The sequence below is a fragment of the Pocillopora verrucosa genome, chromosome 5, assembly GCF_036669915.1.
Source record: "Pocillopora verrucosa isolate sample1 chromosome 5, ASM3666991v2, whole genome shotgun sequence".
Lineage (NCBI taxonomy): Eukaryota > Metazoa > Cnidaria > Anthozoa > Scleractinia > Pocilloporidae > Pocillopora > Pocillopora verrucosa.
In genome coordinates, this window is record NC_089316.1 from 20,057,236 (window position 1) to 20,069,986 (window position 12,751).

The following is a 12,751-nucleotide window of genomic DNA, read 5'->3' on the forward strand; positions in this document are numbered from 1 at the left end:
ACTGTAACAAAGGGAATAGTGGACTCAACAAAGGGAATAGTGGACTCTGACAAAGGAAATAGTGGACTGTAACAAAGGGAATAGTGGACACTAACAAAGGGAATAGTGGACTGTAACAAAGGGAATAGTGGACTCTAACAAAGGGAATAGTGGACTCTAACAAAGGGAATAGTGGACTCTAACAAAGGGAATAGTGGACTCTAACAGAGAGAATCTTGGACTCTAACAGAGGGAATGGTGGACTCTAACACAGGGAATAGTGGACTCTAACAGAGGGAAGGGTGGACTCTAACAAAGGGAATAGTGGACTCTAGCAGAGGGAATGGTGGACTCTAACAAAGGGAATAATTGTTCAAGTTATTGCAATGTAAACGTGTAATTGGAATTCCATACTTCCTAGAGGTTTAATGTATAGCAGTACACATGATGACAACTACTGTTGGGCTACAGAGCTTATTGTAAATTTTACTGGCTCAAGGTATCAAGGAACTAAAGATGCAGCATTTAAAATCCACATAGCTCTAACAATTCCCCTAGTTTGCTCCTTTGTAGGCTATCTTTGGTGGTGATCGAGTACAGATCCAATCTTGAGGCCACTCTTTTAGAACAGACCATATTTTAATTACTTAAATCTTCATTACTTATTTGATGCATTTCCTGAATGTTTTGTAAAATATTAAGTACTATGACAGGATGTGAATTACCTTTTGTTTACTGATCACAAATTTTTTTGTGCTTTTACATCACTTTAAGTTTTTTGTTTTATTCCTTGTTTTTCTCCATATCATCCTTTGTAGCACAAATGTTCTCTCTTCTTGACAAAAACAATGTTCATCCAGTTAAAAAGTTTAGATTTGAGGTAAGTGATTTCAATTTTCTCTTCCTACAGTTACTCAATAAAACCCTATGGAATTTATCAATTTTTTTTGTCAGGGTTTATCCAAAATCAAAGGTCTCCACATTAAGTTATGGACCTCATTTTTTCAGCTGGCATTTATAGCCCAAAGGCAACGCATGCAGACCATAAATCTGAGGGGTAAAAGACAAGGTTCTGTAACTTACAGTAGTAACCAAGAAAACAAGATTAGTACAATATTTATTTAATATATTTAAACAAACTTTTGAATTTAGCGGGCCATGCGGTGAAATACAGCCCGCTAAATTGACCAATCATATCGCACATATTAACTGAGAGATGTAATCTGCTACATTGTTTGTTGTTGTGTTACTGGAATGGAAAACATATTCGTCATTTTAAGCAAAAACACTTAATAGTCAAAGATGCACATGTGCCCTCTATGAAAAGTGACTCATTAATATTTGATTTGTATTTGAAAATTATACAAGGCATCATGCTATTATACTTGTATGCTGTATAGACTCCTTTTCCCTGTTTCTAGTTTGTGGATTTACAGTAAAAGCTTTGTATTGCTTCATCAGGCAAAAGTTAATGTCATTAAAGATGACAATGGTGCTAACATCTTTGCATATGGATTTGACTTATCAAGAGAAGGAACAAGTGGATGCTATTTCTATGAATGTAATGGTAGTGAAATGTTTGTTGCCTCTCTGACTAGCCTTTAAAAAACAATGTTTTTCAATCATTGAATAAACAAGAATAATTGTTAAATAGTTGCTAGTCTTGGCATTTTGTTTATTAAAGTTAACTCACTGTTGACTAACTTATAATTAATTCAGAAACATGGCATTTGTCTTGCAAAAATTCCAAGAAAGGTAGTCTAATTTGCTAAGTACATGTATAAAGAAATGATAAGTTAATAATTAGTTCAGTTAACTGAAAGGGACCTCAAGGTATTCACAACTACAATTGTTTCCAATAGTAAAACATTTACTAAGATAAACATGTGAAATCTAATAAAGTTCACACGGACATTCAGACAATCAGTGAAATCTGCAGATGTAGACAAATACAGGTGGTGTGATGACACCTGTAACTTTATTGCTCCATATTATTTGTATGTGCAGCACCATGACTGGGCTCTGTAGAGATGATCATGACAATTTGTTAATGGCTTTGTATATTAAAAGTTCATAATTTTGAAAGTATTTCTCTCTCTAATAATTAAAACCATACAGAATGTAATTGGAAAGTCAAGGAGGAACCTGAAAAGGATTTTTTTATGCATTGTGTGATCTAAACAGAATGCAAAGCTTAGGGTGGAGTTTGCATGATGACAGATCAGAATCATTTGATTCATTTATCTTCTGTAAACACTTGATTTTTAGATTCAATACCTTTGTTCTTGTTCTACCTTAGGGAGAGACATTGTGGTGGCATAGCACCTGGCCTTAAAGTTTTTCACAAAAATGGTGTAACAGTCGGTAAGTTATTATCAGGAATTAAAAACTAAATCATTAATGAAACACACCTTATGGGAAAAGAATTGCCTTTGAGTATTCAACATCCTGATGAAGCCATTGTAAGCTAATTATATGCCTTAATTTAGTTCATCAATGTAAAAGAAGGTTATGAACAATAAACATTTTCATTTTGGGACAATGATAAAGTTCAGCTCCTCAGAAACAATCTTAATTTGCCCTTTCTTTTGTTTGTGTTTGGGGTTGTGATGTTTGCTGGCTATGGTATAAGCTTACTTGATATTTCTTTCCATTGTCCATAGTCAATGTTTCACACCTGTACAGCAGCTTAGAAGATGGAGAAATAGAGAGCAATGAACAAACAGAGTGTGCATCAGTTGTGTGAATGTCCAATGTAGTATTGCAGGTTAGGCACTAATTTGTTTCTGTACTGAAAAATAAGCCACATGCATACTGAAGATAAAAGAGAACATCTTTTTAAGCTCAGCAGCTTAGAGTTACATGCATCATTTTGCATTCAAATTATCCAAGCACTAACTGGGTGACTAAAGTAAAAGCTTATTGATAAGAGAGTCATATTTATATGCTTGCAATCAATCAAAATTTTATGCGACTGTATCATAGACATTTTTGGATGAATTATGAAGAGATGCCACAGAATACCATTGAACCCTTTAACTCTCAGAAGTTATTAAAATCTAACTTCTCCCTGCAATATCCATACATCATCCAGCAAACAAGCAACAATAATACTCAAACATATCAAGTAGAAGTTGTTGTCTTGATCTAAAAGGAAATAATTATGTAGTAGCTGGTAGAATTGACTATCAGATCTGGGAGTTGAAGGGTTTAAAGCGAATTTTAAAATGGTTATAGATGGTAACTTTTAATGTTGATGATGATTGCATATTGGAACTTTTAGTTATACACATATTTTTTGCTACCTCTTGGTGACACTTGGAGTATTGTTGGGTCATGTTGTGATTCTTCTGCAACTTAAATTTAGTCAGTTTTGATTTGGGATTGGCAGGGTAACAAAAAAAAGCTGCCATGAGAAACATATTTTGGTACACACAAGCAGTGAAGGAAAAGATGCAACATTTAAATTTTGCTAAAATAGATATGTATTGCATACCTATTAGGGCTGCAAAGTGTCTCAGGGAACACATAATATTGCATATTTACCTTGTAAAGAAATGACCAATTATTGTGATTAAGACTTACACATCTGATAAGAAAAAAGTTTTGGCATGTAAGAGTGAGCTATGTGCATTCATATCTCTGTAGGCTTGATGCTATTAACTTACAGAGAGGTAATTACTTATATTTTCTCTTAACCCTTTTCACCCTAACATCAGTATGTATATTTTCCATACTGTTCTCCATACATTTTCAAAGAGGCTGACAAAGAGAATTTGTGTAACAGTCAAGAGCTGCTTTAGTTGGTGATCATCTCCTCTATTCTCCTAACTTTCATGTTTGATTTAGGGGTGAAATAGAAAGGAGAAATTAGATGCTAGTCAGTCTTAGGGGCCAAAGGGTTAACTGTGTGTACAAAGCTCCACACAGCTGTCTAGACTGTGTTGTGTTTTGTTTTATAAAACTTTATTGCTGCTTAATATCTGATAGGTAATCGCAAAATAAACTTAGAAGTAAACAAATAGAAGACAATATGAAAACAGTAATATATTATATAGGAAATTAATACTTATTAACAAACTTGAGTTGAAAACAGAGAGCTGGAACAAACTAGAAGAGTGCATACCCATTGAATAAGCTTTATGTTACATTGTAAAGATATCTGAGTTAAACAGCTTAAATTGTAACTGTCTGTTAGACTAGCTTGTATGCAACAGATCAATAAATCTATCAGGTCTGACAAAGAGAATAAAAAGTATTAATAAATTTAGCTCTAAACTTTTTTTCACAATGTTAGAGGATTATAATTAGCACCTTAAATTATTTGGAATAATCAACTATGGTCAAGCAAAGACCTTCATGTAATTGCTGACTGAGATAAAGCTTAAATTTAAAAAATATAGAATTTATGTAACTGTTTCTGCTTTAATTACGACCAATAAGGAAATGTATGGAAACAATACCTGTAGAACTTTATTATCCTAACACTTATCAATCAAAGCGCCACTCGACTAAACTCCAAAAAAAGAGATCTCATGAGAGTATACATTCATATAGATAAATCTTGAACCAATAAAGAATGAAATGAGTCGGTTCTCAAACATAGAATGATATGTTGATCAAAAATAGCTATCTATATCTATTTATGGCTTATGGGTCAGTCAATTGGCACTTGGATCAATTGTCAAAATGTTTCAGCGTATATAATTTTGTCTGCCTTTTTTCCATATAACACTCTGGTCCCACACTTCACTGAAGCTGAAACTGGAGGCAAAATATGCTTTATTTTACTTAGCTCTGCATTGAACATGTTTAACATTTGAGTCTTGCCTGCGTTTGGTTCATTTAATTACTGCGTTTTCTGGTTTTTTGTTGTTGGTGTTTTTTTTTTCAAATTCGCCTGATTTAGGTACAGCTGTACATGATTCAACCGTTCTGAGAACAAGCAGAGAAAAAAAAACGGCCTCTTTGGTGTTGTCAGTTATAATCATTTGTATTTCAGTCCGCCATTATCGAACTTCAAAGGGGGTTCGTTCGAACCCTTCGAACCCCCCCTCCTACGCGCCTGTTAGGGATACTTGGATTTTGTCTGCTAACTTGCCACGGTGGTGTGTCGTGCACTTCGTGTGTTGCTCTTTGGTAGAACTAGTTACACCCTTGTTGTTTGCATGTGCACTGAGCAAGTGATCCGCTCGTATCGTGCAGATCACGCGTGTGTCACGATTCTGTGAACTCAAAAGGGTTGTTTATTGTGCGAACTCGACTGCCGCCACGTGTGTATTCGTTGTCTCCTAAGTCTTCTAAATATAAAGATGTTCATCGGCCCAGTGGCGTGACCGTGTAACGCAATATCACGACATCTTCCCCTTTTTACAAAGTTTATCTTCAAAAGTTAATTAATACTTAATGTTCGGTTTCGATCACTGTTCAAATCACATAAAATCGATAAAACATTGTTCTTCATTGAAATCATAAAAAAATAGAAACAGAACCCAACAACTATTTAGCGGCTCAATCATTCAATGTTCAGTTCATATGGTAATCCTGATGCCACAAAGGCGGTCGACGTCTGCGTTCTGATCGACGAGTTTCAATCCTTTGTGGCTCAAGCTCAGTTCCCATCTCATTTTCAGGTGGCATTCTCTCTGTTTTGGTCTCGCCATGGAACTCCGGTGGAGGAGGTCCTGGCTCTGTCAGATTTGGCGCCGGTTTGAGGGTAGACTCGGGCGGAGTTAGTTCTACCAGACTCATAGGTGGTGCTGTTTCCGGGGTCAGGCGCAGTTGCCGACGGTTGCGTCGGTATCGCCTGCCGCAAACTTCAACTTCATAAGACCTGTTCCCCAAGGCTTTCATGCAGGTCCCCAGACTCCATTCCTCCCTTCCGGGAAGCCGCATCCTGATGGCCTGTCCACACTTTAGTGCCTCTAAAGGGCGAAACTTTTTGTTGTATTGTTGAGCTTGTCTTTTCTTGCGCTCAGCTAATTTGGTGGCTGTTTCCTGGTGTGATGGCTGCCGCAGGAGCGTTTCATGGGTTGGTAAGAAAGTGCGTGTGCGGCGTCCCATCAGTCTCTGTACGGGTGATGTTCCTAGACCCTCTGTTGGGGTGTTGCGCCAATCAAGAAGGGCTAACAGCGGGTCTTGCCCATCCGCTTTCGCTTTCGTCATCAAGTTCTTGCAGGTCTTCACGGCATTCTCGGCGCGGCCATTTGACTGGGGGTAACGGGGGCTCGACGTTCTATGTTCAAACTGCCATTCTCTCACGAATGCACTGAACACCGATGACGTAAACTGAGGTCCGTTGTCGGTAATAAGCACGTCTGGTATCCCATGGCGGGCGAATTGTACTTTACACGCAGCTATCACGCTAGCAGATGTGGCCACCTTAACCTCCTGGACTTCAAAGAACCCACTCCAGTAGTCGACTAGGACAAAGAAATGTTGTTGCCCAAGGTCAAAAAAATCGGCACCTAGCATCGACCAGGGACGCGACGGGATCGGATACGGTTGCAATTCCTCGCGGCACTGATCTGGCTGGTGCGACTGGCAGATTGAGCATTTGGAAACAAAGTCCTTTACTTCCGAATTCATGAGGGGCCAATAGAGGACCTCCCTAGCGCGACGTAAACACCCTTCGATTCCAATATGTGATCGGTGAATTTGCTTCAACATTTCTTTTCTCAGGGAAGGGGGTACCAGCAATCGCTCCCCCAGGAATACTAGTCCCTTGTCTTCTATAAGCTCACTTCGTTTGTCATAGTAAGGCGTCAGCTCAGGGGTACAGGACTTCCTTGACACTGGCCATTCACCCTTGATTGCTCCGATTAGCTTTTGCATCACTGGGTCCCTGGCAATCTCGTTTCTGAATTCAGCGAGCCTGTATGGTGCAATCGAGAGGTTTTCTGAATGATCTATCTCGGCAAGTGTACAGATCAGACTTGTATCGTGCTTGGAGGCTTCGGTGGTGTTGCGGTATGCTCGACTCAGTGCATCTGATACCCACATAAGTTCCCCTTTTTTATACTGCACATCCAGGGAGTAATTCTGAAGGGCCATCAGCATTCTCTGGAGTCTCTTTGGTGAGTTGTGTATTGGCTTGGTAAAAAACTGCCCTTAGTGGTTCGTGGTCAGACTCGATGTGTACAACTTCGCGTCCCAGTATGTATTGATTGAACTTGTCGGTTGACCACACTATGGCGAGGAGCTCTTTCTCGATTTGAGCGTAACGCGTTTCGGTGTCGGTCAGAGCTCGCGAGGCAAAGGCAACGGGCTGACCCTTTTGCATCAGTACTGCACCTAGACCCGTTATGCTGGCATCGCATTGGATTGTCACTTCTTCAGTAACATCATAGTATTTCAGTACCGGGGCCTTGGCCAAGTATTCTTTGACTGTGGTAAATGCTTTCTCATGCTGTGCAAGCCAACACCACTCGACGTCCTTGTCCTCAAGCCTTCGCAAAGGTTCTGTCATGTCGGACAGGAGTGGCAAGAATTTGGCCAGATAATTGACCATCCCCAAAAACCTCTTCAGGCCTTTCACATCAGTCGGCGGTGGCATATCCAACTTTGGCTGGGTCTGCCTTTAGACCATCAGGAGTCAAGAGGTGGCCCATGAAACGCACTTCGGTTTGAGATCTTTTCAGCTTGAGTTTGTTGAGCTTGAGGTTCCACTCCCGGCATTTCTTGAAGAACGCACGTTCGTTCTTTTCAAGGCTCGAGTTGACCTCTGCGTCAGTTTCGCCAAATCCAGCGATGAGGAAGTCGTCAGCGATAACTTCAACTCCTTCTAAATTTTCTACGAATTCATGCATGCGTCGCTGCCAAACTTCAGGCGCACTTGAGATACCAAAAGGCATGCGGGCCCATCTATAACGCCCAAAAGGCGTATTGAACGTTGTCAGGAAACTAGAAGCATCGTCTAAGAGGATTTGGTGGAAACCATCCTTGGCGTCACAAAGAGTAAATTTCTTGGCACCTGTTAAGCGGGAGGCCACTTCATCGATAGTCGGCAACTGGTAATGCTCTCGCCGAATGGCACGATTTAAATCTCTCGGGTCAATACAGATACGTACTTTGTTTGGCTTCACTATGGCCAACATGCTGGATACCCACTGCGTCGGTTCTGTTACTGGAATAATAACTTTATGATCAACAAGTTCGTCCAGCTTGTTTTTGATGCATGGACGCAAGGCTACTGGCACTCGCCTCGGTGCGTGGACAACTGGTTGCGCCTGTTCGTCTATGGCTATTTTGTATGTTCCCGGTAGGGCCCCTAATCCGTCGAATACGTCCTCATACTCTTCGAGCAAGGAGGCTTTGGGACACTTGACGTGTAATGCTAGGACGTCACAATTATGCAAACTCACAAAGCCAAGATTGAGGCTGGTGTTCAATGATAAAATCGGTTGATAGTCTCCGTCTAAGATGTTAAACTCCATTGACCTCCGCTGTCCACGGGACCACACAGGCAGGGTAGCTTTACCAGCAATTTTGCGGCGATCCCCTGTGTACGAGACTATTTCCTTTTGGCATGGTTTGAGGCGATGACATTTATTCGCAAAATGATTCATACTCCCACAGTTAAAACATGTTCTTCCATACGCGGGACAATGACGTCCATGCACCATTCCGCAATTTCCACATTCTTTAGACGGTCTTCTAAATGCTTGTGACTTAAGTTGTCGTTCTTCTTCAGGTTTTTCTGCCGATCCCGCCTTCCGTAACGCATGAACAGCAGTGTCTCCTCCAGCCATTAGCTTTGCTTGCTGTTGGGTCTGTTCTGACGACTTAATAATGTCAACTGCTTGTAGGAGAGATAAATCATTCAAACGGAGAAGTCTCTCGCGGACGCGATCATCCCGTATGCCTAGCACGAGGCGGTCACGCAAAATTTCATCTGGTGTGATTGTATCGTGTGCACAGTTTTTTGCGATCGTTCGAAGCTCCGTAAGATACGTCGAGATGTTTTCGCCTGGTTCCTGGTGTCGGTTGTTGAACCTATAGCGTTCATATATGACCTGTGTCCTAGGAATGCAGAATTCGTCGAACTTCTTCAGGACTTGTGAAATGTCGTCTGCGTTTTCGTCTTCGTTCCAAATAAAGGTATCGTGGGCTCTGACGCCATCCTCGCCTATAATGCTTAGTAATGTCGACACACGAACTATACCCTCTTGTTTATATACACCAGTAGCGATTTCGTAGCGCTGCCACGCTGCTTTCCACGATTTCCATGCGGTGGCTAAATTGTCGTCAAAATTAAGCGCTTTCGGCGGGGGCAAATTTGACGGGGGAATAAAAACTTGAGTCGGCGCTGGTGGCACAACTATGGATGCTTCAGCTGCTTCTGTCATCTTTAGGGGTGAACAGATCCCACTCCTGACACCATGTCACGATTCTGTGAACTCAAAAGGGTTGTTTATTGTGCGAACTCGACTGCCGCCACGTGTGTATTCGTTGTCTCCTAAGTCTTCTAAATATAAAGATGTTCATCGACCCAGTGGCGTGACCGTGTAACGCAATATCACGACAGCGTGCATTTTAATTCACGCGTCGACACACTTGGTCATGGCCAGAGAGATTCTAAGTCTCTCTTATGAGGTTTACAGATCGACCGGAAAACTTGACTACTCGTGAATACAATAGCAAATCTCATTGTCGCCTAATATTTCTCCTAAAGTAAAATTTACGAGTTCCATAATAAATCTTATGTGTCTACATTGTTATTGTATTATGTTGCCTTAATTCCTTTTAAAATTTTACGATTTTAGGCGCCACTTTTGTGAGCGAGGACAACAAGGCATTGAATCAGTTACACTCTGCTGAAAGAGACAGCGACGTCACCAAGATGAAGTCCACGCTTCCTTTTGAATTGTCTATAGACTCCAGAGACGGAACAGGCAGAAAGCAGCGAATGAAAGTTGTGTTGGATTGCATCGTTCAAGCGCTCAACTCTAGAATGAAAACAAGTTTCAGCAGCCCCCTCCCCAACTTCCTTTACTAATTGCACGATTAAATGGAGCCCACCCCTTGAATCCAATCCACCCCTATTCACCTGCTAAGAGTCATTTTTATCCACACCCTAAGTCAACTGTTTTGCTTTTACTTACCCATCTCTCACTCTGGCAAGACATGTTATCTGAACTAAGGAAGACAACTTTGTTTTGATACTCATTGCATAAGGCTGTATTTTATTTACCATTTGAAGTTTGTTAGAAAAGATGATCAACAATGCTCGGCAATCCAAAAGCACTTAAATATCACGCTCTATCGTTGCATAACGCAATACCCATTAAAATGATGTATTATGTAATTGTCTCACCTGTGACAAGTTTGTCTGAGTACGATCTTTCTATGTGTATTCATGGACAATAAAGACACTATCAAAATAATAACATGCCGTTAAAACTGACTTTTTATTTACCTGTGAATTGTTGTTTAACCCTTTGACTTCCACTGGTGACCAACACAGCATTTCTCCTTACAATGTTAATACAATATCAAGCAGAAAAGTGAAGAGAATTAAGAAAAAGTCTAGTGGGAGATTAGAAGTTGATCCAATACCAAATTCTCTGAACTAACATCATAAAAATTATGTGTCAGACAGTAAGGAGAATTACTATTAAGATCTTGGGAAGGAAATGGTTTAAAGCCGCTGAAAGGTTTTGTTTGTGCTTGAATTTAAGCATGAATAGATCAGTTAATAAGTTTGGGAACAAGATACCTGTGTTTAAAAAACAAAACATTTCAAAGAAAGGGGATTTTTGGTTTCAAACGTATTCAATTTAAAGTGCAATTTGAGCTGGAGTTTCAAATATGAGTTACTTATGGTAAGCAGCTAGTCTAAAGTGGTTACAGCATCTGTAGGTTTTCAAAAGCTGTTCTGCTGTTCCTAAATTAGATCATGCTGATTCTTAATCATAGTTTCACATAGAATTTGAGGAACTGATTAACAGCATATTGAGCCTCACTGTTCCAAAGTGCTTTCTATTCCCTCAGCAACTGGCAACTAATCCAAAAAAGATTATCTTATAGTCTTAACCCAACAAAGTCATAAAAATTGTAGTATCTATGATACACTTCCTGCATCATCAGATTAAAGCATGTTTCACAGATGACCCACTCCCCTCAGAAGTGCATAACTTTTCATCGTCCACCCTCTTTAATACATAAAAATGGTGCTCCCCCTGTTTCTGTGGATCAATGTCAGTTTCTGAGCAACTGAGTACCTACCTGGAAAAGTATTGAGTGATATTTTGAAATGCTTTCATTTCCACTGTGAAGATATTTCCGTTATTATTATTATTATTGGTTGCCTTTCTTTTAAAATTTATTTTCAAATTTCTGTTCAAATAATGATTTTTTTTCTGTTGACTCCCAAGATGCAAAAGGTAGAACGCTGCTAATGAATGTTTCTGTGAGTGGCAAGGTTCAAGGTTCAGGGTTTAATGAAGAGAGGAGCAGATCTGTGTCTGATGAACAAAGGAGGATGGAATTCATTACAACTTGCTGCACTGGGTGGTAACCTTTAAATTATTGCTCTGATGTTAACCCACGTGCCAAACATTGAGTCAAGGTGTGCTGAGAATCTCTCCCTATCTATGATTCCTTTTGTGAATTGTAATTGACAGGCCGTGTAGTGGTTTCTTGAGAAGGAAGTAACTGCAACCAGTGAAAACAACAGGATGTAAGAATGTGTTCTGTTTTTCCGCACAGAGTACTGACACTGACATCAATAATCTTATCCTTCTCGACGTGCCAAACATTGACCCAAGGAACGCAGAGCAGGGTCCCTTGCCCCTTATGGTAGCTGGTTTTACTGGTAAGGGAGTGGTAAGGGACATGCAGTGACTGGTAACGGACTGGTAAGGGACATGCAGTGAAATGGTTTGTGAGAGGAGGACAACTGCAACCTGTGTAGACAACGATGGGATGTGCTGCATACGTAAAAACCGCCTGTGGTGATGCATCTCTAATCATTGTTGTTTGTCATGGCAAACTGTGGGGTGTAAAGTATAACCTTCGAAGGTGCAAATCTATTAGCTAAGGACTGACAACAGACAGGATTCTTTACATCTCGCCTCATCATGTGACCCATACTTTCTAGATTAATTGCTGCTGTGTCACATGCACCTTTCCCTTGCCTGCATAGATTTTGAGTAAAAGGGACAAGTTTCTAAAGAAACAGTGTTGCTGCATCGGTGTCAGAGTATAAAAGGGTAGTTTACTATTATCAATTGAGTTGATAAAGTTAATTGGCCCCCGTGAAAATTTTAAAAGCTGACGTTTCGAGCATTAGCCCTTCGTCAATCGCTCTAACGCTCAAAACTTCAGCGGCTAAACTCTTTGCGGTGACCAATTTACGTTATCAACTCAGTTGATAAACTAAATTACCTAGTTTTTGAGTAGCCTAGTTAGATATGCAAAGTCAAGTTTATTAAACTAGCATACAAAAACAACAACTATCTTGTATACTTCAGCGGTTTGCTAAATTATGCCATAACTGACGCTGACACAATTCTCAAAGGCTCACTTAATGCGAACGTGGGGAGAGGACTGGCAAGAGTCACCAACTGTACCCTTCCTAAACGCAGTTCTTCAATCTCTCGAATGTTTTTATTTTAGCTTGTTTGTTTGGGGCTGCTCATTATTTATCATCTGGGGGTGGGGGGTGAGTAGGGTGGGAACATTTTGTTCCCCTCGCCACCCTTCTATGGCTCTGTAGTATTCTAAGGATTTCCCTTATCAGCAGACACCCCCCTTCAGATGTTCTATTAGT

At 40.2% G+C, this 12,751-nt stretch overlaps 1 long non-coding RNA gene across 2 annotated transcripts; it reads left to right on the plus strand.

Moving 5' to 3' along the window:
• The first annotated feature begins 392 nt into the window (after positions 1-392).
• LOC136281311 (uncharacterized) lies at positions 393-10,445 on the plus strand. Of its 2 annotated transcripts, none has more exons than XR_010717672.1 (5): positions 393-859; positions 1,441-1,546; positions 2,279-2,343; positions 2,643-2,746; positions 9,744-10,445. It is a non-coding gene; the product is annotated as an uncharacterized lncRNA (long non-coding RNA). The 2 variants fall into 2 exon arrangements; XR_010717671.1 differs by having other exon boundaries at positions 1,441-1,540.
• The last annotated feature ends 2,306 nt before the right edge of the window (positions 10,446-12,751 follow it).